Here is a 7,605-nt window from a genome sequence, read left to right as displayed (position 1 = left end):
CGCCGCCTACAGCTCCTACCTGCCACTCCCGCTCATCCTGGCCCCACTGTGCCTGCCGTGGGCTTGCACCCAATCAGTCCTGATCAGGAGAGGCTCTTGCTGCCACAGCAGTGCTCACCAGCCATGAGCCCTGCGTCTGGCACCCTCCTGAGGGGAGTGGCCCGTGGGATTGGGCTGAAACTGGCTCTCTGACATCCCATGAGGGGTCCCAGATTGTGAGAGGGTGCAGGCCAGGCTGAGGGACCCCACCGGTGCACAATAGGGCCAGGGAGGGACCACAGGATGGTTCCAGGGCATGTCCGCCCACCTCTCTCTATCCTGATTGGCTGGACCCCAGCAGCAAGCTAACCTACCGGTGGTCAGTGCACATCATAGTGAGCAGTTGAGCAGCCTTAACATATCATTACCATATTATGCTTTGATTGGTTTCTCGGTTGTTCTGCCATTCAGTCTATTTGCATATTACCCCATTATTATATAGGATGCTGAAAAACATATACAATTTTCCATTTTTTTTCCCCATTATAGTTCACATTCAATATTATTCTGTATTAGTTTCAGGTGCACAACATAGTGGTTAGACAATCATATACTTTACAGAATGGTCTCCTTAATATTTCAAGTACCACACTAGGAAAGAAGAACAAAGTAGGTGGGATCTCAATACCATATATCAAGCTATACTACAAAACCACTGTTCTCAAAACTGCCTGATATGGCACAAGAACGGACATATAGACCAATGGAACAGAACAGAGAACCCAGAAATTGACCCACGCCAGTATGCTCAATTAATATTTGACAAAGAAGCAAGAACATACGATGGAGTCTAGACAGTGTCTTCAATAAATGGTGTTGCAAAAATTGGACAGAAACAGACATGCTTTTATTTCAAATACATGAATAGAATCTTATAAAAATTTGAAGTGCTTTTTATGTTTTAGGGTGACCTTTCTACCTTGCTTCCCTCTTTCTTTCCTACTCAATAGTACATTATGAATGTCCCTCTGACCTTCCAGGAAAATGCTGATTCACTATTTTGGTGGCTCCATAATACTTTATGGTATTGTGGTACCACTTATACTTTTGGTAGTGTTTCATATTTTTCTGAAAATTGCTACTATACCAATACAACAAAAACATTTTGACAACTTAAAACTGTGGTTCTAACCAGGAGAGACTTTGTCCCCCAAAGGACGTTGAGCAATGTCCAGAGGTAGTTTAGGTTGCCACAGTTGGAAGGGTTGGGTGTAGGCCAACGATTCTCTAAATATCCCATAATGCACAGGACAGACCACCACCACAGACAATGAACTGGCCAGAATGTCCATCATGCCAAGATTGCAAAACTCTAAGTTAAAGGATATATGTATTTTGCCTTGGTAGGCTTGGCTCAGTGGTTAGAGTGTCAAGGGTCCAGGTTCTATTCCAGTCAAGGGCATGCCCAGATAGGGGTTGCCAGATAGGCAACCAATCAATGTGTCTCTCTCTTGGTCTCTTTCCCACTTCCATCTCCCTTCCATTCTCTCTGAAAATCAATGGGAAAAATATCCTTTGGTGAGGATTGAAAAAAAAAATCTATATTTTTCATATTTAGAGCTATCTTTAGAATGTTTTCCTAATATAACACTTCACAATTCTTCTAAAAAATTAAAGAGTACTCCTTTTGTTACCTGTTTCAAAACTCCAACCTCAATCGAGGTAATAGATTTTTAAGTGGTTTGCCGGTTGGATGGGTGTGAATGAGACTGCTTGTTGTTATCATAAACTGTTATTGAATTTGATCATCATTTTAATTTGTCTATTATTATTATACTAAAGGCCCACTGCATGAAGAGATTTGTGCAATAGGCCTTTCTTCCCCTGGCTGCCTGCACTGGTTTTCCTCTGGCACCCGGGATTCAGGCCTTCACTCCGGCCACAGTGGAGAAGCCAAGCCTCGAGGCTTCTCCTCTCTGACTGCAGCAGAGAAGCCAAGCCTCTCAGTCATCAGCCTTCAGTCATCTTCAGTCTTCGCTTGGACTAAGCCTTCAGTCTTTGCTCCACACCTGCATATGCAAATTAACTGCCATCTTTGTTGTGTTAATTTGCATACTCATCCTGATTGGCTGGTGGGTGTAGCGGAGTGACACCAATTTGCATGTTTCTCTTTTATTAGTGTAGGTATCTATATATAATATTCCTTCCAGTTATCAGCATTTTAAATGAATTTTACAGATAATTATTTTCAGTTGCTTTCTGGTGAGATATTTTTTGATTATTAAAATATTTGATATTTCATTTAGTTAATTATGTCTATCTTCTGGTTTCCGGATTTTGCCTTAATTAATACTATATTGCTCACTCATAGATATTTTTCTTTTGACAAATATATAGCAGTGTAATTCATACTGCAATATAAAATATAAAACATTTCTATTAACCAAAGTAGTTATTTGACAAATAATTTTTCCCACTCTCTGGCTTTTCAATTCATTTTTTTTTAAATACATTTTATTGATTTTTTACAGAGAGGAAGGGAGAGGGATAGAGAGTCAGAAACATCGATGAGAGAGAAACATCGATCAGCTGCCTCCTGCACACTCCCCACTGGGGACATGCCTGCAACCAAGGTACATGCCCTCGACCGGAATCGAACCTGGGACCCTTCAGTCCGCAGGCTGACACTCTATCCACTGAGCCACACCAGTCAGGGCTCTATTCATTTCTTAATAGTGTATTTTCATTAGCAGATATATTGTTTTTATGATCTCTAATTTATTACTTTTCTTCTTTCATGTTCAGTGCTTTTTAATCCCTATCTAAAAAATCTGCCTGCATTAATGTCATACAAATATTTTACTACATTTTTATTTGGAAGATTTATGGTTCTAGCTTTTACATTTAGGACTGTGATATATGTAAAATTGGTTATTGGGTATGGATTATGGTAGAAGTTCAGTATCGGTTTTCTCTGTACAAGTTTTTTGTTGTTCTTAAGTACAATTTGTTTTTTTAAAAAGTTTTTCTTTCCTCATTGAATTGACTTGGAAACTTGATTAAGTATTGATTGACTGTGAATGTGTGATAGTCTATTTTAGGAATCTCTATTCTACTCTATCGATCTTTTATCTCTATTTTTTACACTAACACTATACTGTCCTGATAACAATAGTGTTATGCTAAGCCTTGAAATCAAGAGGTGTAGTTCTTGAAACCATTCATCTTCTTCAAAAAAAATATGGTGATTCTAGATTCTTTACGTTTCCACACAGATTTTAAAATCAGTAGTCAATTTTATCAATAAAAATATCTGGGGTTCTGATGCCAATTGCATTAAATCTATAGTTGTTTTAATAAAAACCTACTAACTACAGAAAGTCTTACAATCTATAAAAAGGGGATGTCTCTCCATTTGTTTAGATCTTATTGAACTTCTATCAAAACTTTTTTTATGTTTCATTGTGGATGACTTACACAGTTTTCATCAGATTTATAACTAGGTAGTTGAAGATATTTGATGCCATTGTAAATTGTTTTGTTTTTAAAATTCACTTTCAGCTTGCTGGTTACTATTATCTAGAAATAGAAATGCTTTTTTAAAAAATATATTTTATTGATTTTTTACAGAGAGGAAGGGAGAGAGATAGAGAGACAGAAACATTGATGAGAGAGAAACATCGATCAGCTGCCTCCTGCACATCTCCCACTGGGGATGTGCCCACAACCCAGGTACATGCCCTTGACTGGAATCGAACCTGGGACCCTTCAGTCCGCAGGCCAACGCTCTATCCACTGAGCCAAACCGGTTTCAGCTAGAAATGCTTTTTAAATTGATTTGGTTTAAACATGATGTTGTTAAATTGATAAATGTTCAACCAATTTAAAAGGTTGTTGTGTGGTTTTACTATTATCCTTAGAAATGTATCATCCTTATGTTCTTCTAATTCAATCACTGCATTTAGGGACTTCCTTTTTCAGAAATATTGCAAAGTACATATCAGGAAAAAATAATAATTATTTTTGTAAAAATTCTGGACATTTTGCAAAAATCACACAAAGTATCCTTTAAAATGCACCTCTGAGCCAACAAGAATGTAAGGGAGGTTTAGGTTAACCAATTTGTCCCAGTTTACTCAGTGATTTCCCAGATTTAAAACTGAAAGTCCCAAACCCTGGGCACTACTTTCATTTTGGGTAACTGGTAGCTGGCACAGTTGGTACATTAATTTTTATTGCTAAATAACCCCTCACCACAAATTTAACAACTTAAAACTATAAACACATTTATTATGTCTCCATTTGCTTAGGTAAAGATTAAAGACTCCAATAGTACAATCCAGATGTTATCTGGGCTGCTTTTTCATCTGAATGTTCAACTGGAGAAGAATCTGCTTCCAAACTTACTCTTGGCTCAATTAATTTCCTTGCTGAGAGAGTCTGTCAGCAGATCCATGCCATGTGGCTCTCTCTATAGGTCCTCGCACAACATGGCATCTCACTTCCTCTAAGTTTGCAGGGAGAGAGTCTATTTCCATTTATGCAGAAAGCTGTAGTTATAGCTATATCTGTACCTATATCTATCATCCTATTTCCTTTGCAATATAATTAAAATTAATCATGAGAGTTATCGCCTTTACTATATTCTGTTAGTTAGAAGCACGTTACATACCTCATTCACACTCAAGTAAAGGATGTGGACATGACAGACACATTCTAAGATCTACCTATGATAGTCCACCCTCTAACCCCCAAAGATGCACATCCCTCCCACATGCAAAATACACCTACTCCTTTCCCAAGTTTCCTGAGTCTCATCCTGTTATGCTGAGAGCTAAAAGTCCCCAAATCCTATCATTTAAATCAGGTCAAGGTATGGATGATTCCTGTGTGTGGTTTCATAAAATAGCTACTACTATAATATGTCTCTTCATCTGTGGATCCATATAAATATAGACAAGTATGTATATTAAATGTTCCCTATCCTATATAATAAAAGCCCAGTGACTGAAATGGCAGAATGACGAGAGCAACCAGAGACCAGAATGACCATGGCCCTTGGCCTGGCTGGCTCTGCCCCCCAGTGGGGGCCCCCACCCCAATCCAGGGCCCCCATCAGGACAGGCTGGCAGGCCCCAATCCATGCACTGAACCTCTATTCTATATAATAAAAGGGTAGTATGCAAATTGACCCTAATGGCGGAATGACCAGAATGACCACTCAACCAGTCGCTATGAGGCACACTGACCACCTCTCGGTTCCTTCCCCCAGCCAGCAGGCTCCAATTGCCCAATGGTGAATGGGGAACCAGGGGTGGGTGGTGGAGGATGCTGGTGGCGCCAGGCCAAGGCCCCTGCCCTGCTGGTCGCCCCACACACAGAAGGTGACCCACAGCGGGGGCAGGGCTGGCAAGTGGGTGGGAATGGTCGACCTCTCAGTCCCTTCCCCCAGCCTCAGACTCCAATCACCAGATGTTGAACAAGGAATTGGGGGGGGGGTGGCAGTGGGGGCAGGGCCAGCTGTGGGCAGCTGGGGAAGATGACTATGATCACAGGCCATGCCTAGAGACCATACCCATGCACAAATTTCATGCGCCGGGCCTCTAGTATAATATAGTAGGACAAGCATAGGATAACAGGTATATATATATATATATATATATATATATATATATATATATATATATATATATATATTTATACATACACACACATACATTCCCACTCAAGAAGGGATAAAATATAAAATAAAAAAGAGTCACTGGTCCCAGTAGTACAGTAATCTTTCTCCTATATCCTAGTTACCTAGCTGCCTGCCTGCTGGTTTTCCCTGAACTTTATGGCTAGAACTGTTTCTTGACATCTTAACAAAGCTCACATTCTTATGTTAATTCCTGATGCTCTCCTTAAGTACTTAGGTAACAGTGGTTTTGCTGTTGTTGTCAGTAGTTTTGTTTTAGTCATTGTTTAGTTTTTTTGTTGATTTGAATGTATTACTAGAAGCTCTTCAGAAAAAGTAGTTCAGAAAATCTAGCTCAGAAAATATTGGTAAGAGAAATAAGATTCAAATCATGTTGGTGAACTTCTTAACCAACCTGTCCAATTTGACTTTGATCTCACTGGCTCAAAGAAATCAAATAAAAACCTCCATAAGGTCATTAAAATGGCTTGACCTTATGAAATAAAATATAAATTTTTCACATTAAATTTACCTTTTTTATTTTTCCTAAAATATTATATACATTAAATGTAAAATAATATATAGACTGACATATGAGTCTGCATAAAAACATATGAAGATAGGTATCTTCAAATATAGGAAAATACATTTGCATTTCATTGATTCTTCATAAAATAATAAAAATATAAAATAAGATAGTAAACATATAATAGACAATATTAAATATTATAAAAAGATATATAAATTACATATACATATAATATAGGTGCATAAGTATCAATTAACATGCTATACTAAGTTACACAGATAAATTTAACTTTCACAGATTCAACTTACGATTTTCCAAAACATAATTCTGGGGTTTTGAAAAAAATTATGAATATTATTAAAGAGACCATGTTCTTGCCTCATTATTCTAAATGATGGATTAAACAGTAGCAAAGGAATGTTAAACATACCCTGCTATTAGGGTCACTGAAGGAGGAACGCACGAGGCCAAAAGGGGTGAAGAATTATAAATTTATTGTTACATCTGCTGGCAGAAGGGCTGATGTCAAAACGACATCAGTGGATCAGAGTAGGGGGAGCAGGATATTTATGCCTCTTGTAAGGGTCAGAGTAACTGGTGGAACCAGGTGCAGATGAGGGCCAGGTGTAGGCGGTCACTGAAAACTGGGTGAGGAGGTTTAGTAGAAACTGAAGGCTGCTAATCATGAGATCTACAATGAGAATAACAGGAAAATTGCCAGGAGGGGCAAGAGCCCCCAGCACAGCATAATGGAGCTTTCAGGGAGGGCGAGAGTCCCAAGCAGAGCATAATGGAGTGCAAGAATGTGCCTATCACCTGTCAGATAGTGGACTTTTCTTATAGCCAAGGCAGTACTGTAGGTTTGTGGGAGGATGAGAGAGAAATAACCAATACTACCATACTGTGCCGGGAGCCGGTCCATGCTTGCTGTTTCAAGGAACCTGGCATATATGGCATACTGTTCTTAATATGTTTGCTCACCTTCTTGGCACTATGTGTTTTAACCAAAGTCACCTCTCTGAGAAAGGTTGTTTCCCCAGGTAGGGATTTTCCCCTGAAGTTAGGGAGGGAATAAAACCTCTTAACTAAGTGCCAGGCAGGTAATTAATCACTTTAACTATGAACAATCATGCTTAAGCTACATAATCTTTACTCCCTGGAATGGAGATAAAAAACGCCCTAACCTTTGGAATAGAGATTGATAGGATTGGAATCAACTGATATAAAAACAGATGTAACAAGACAGCAGGAGACAGAACTAAGAAGACAGAACCTACACACAAAACTTAGAGATAGAACCTAGAAGACAGAACCTACACAGAACCTAGAGACAGAAGAACTTCGCTGGAGAGAACATGGCAAAAGATCCTGGACTGAACCTGACTACAGAAATTGGCAAGAGAACCTGATTAGAACC

The sequence above is a fragment of the Myotis nattereri genome, assembly GCF_964212035.1.
Source record: "Myotis nattereri genome assembly, chromosome: 2".
NCBI lineage: Eukaryota > Metazoa > Chordata > Mammalia > Chiroptera > Vespertilionidae > Myotis > Myotis nattereri.
This window is presented reverse-complemented; position numbering follows the sequence as displayed.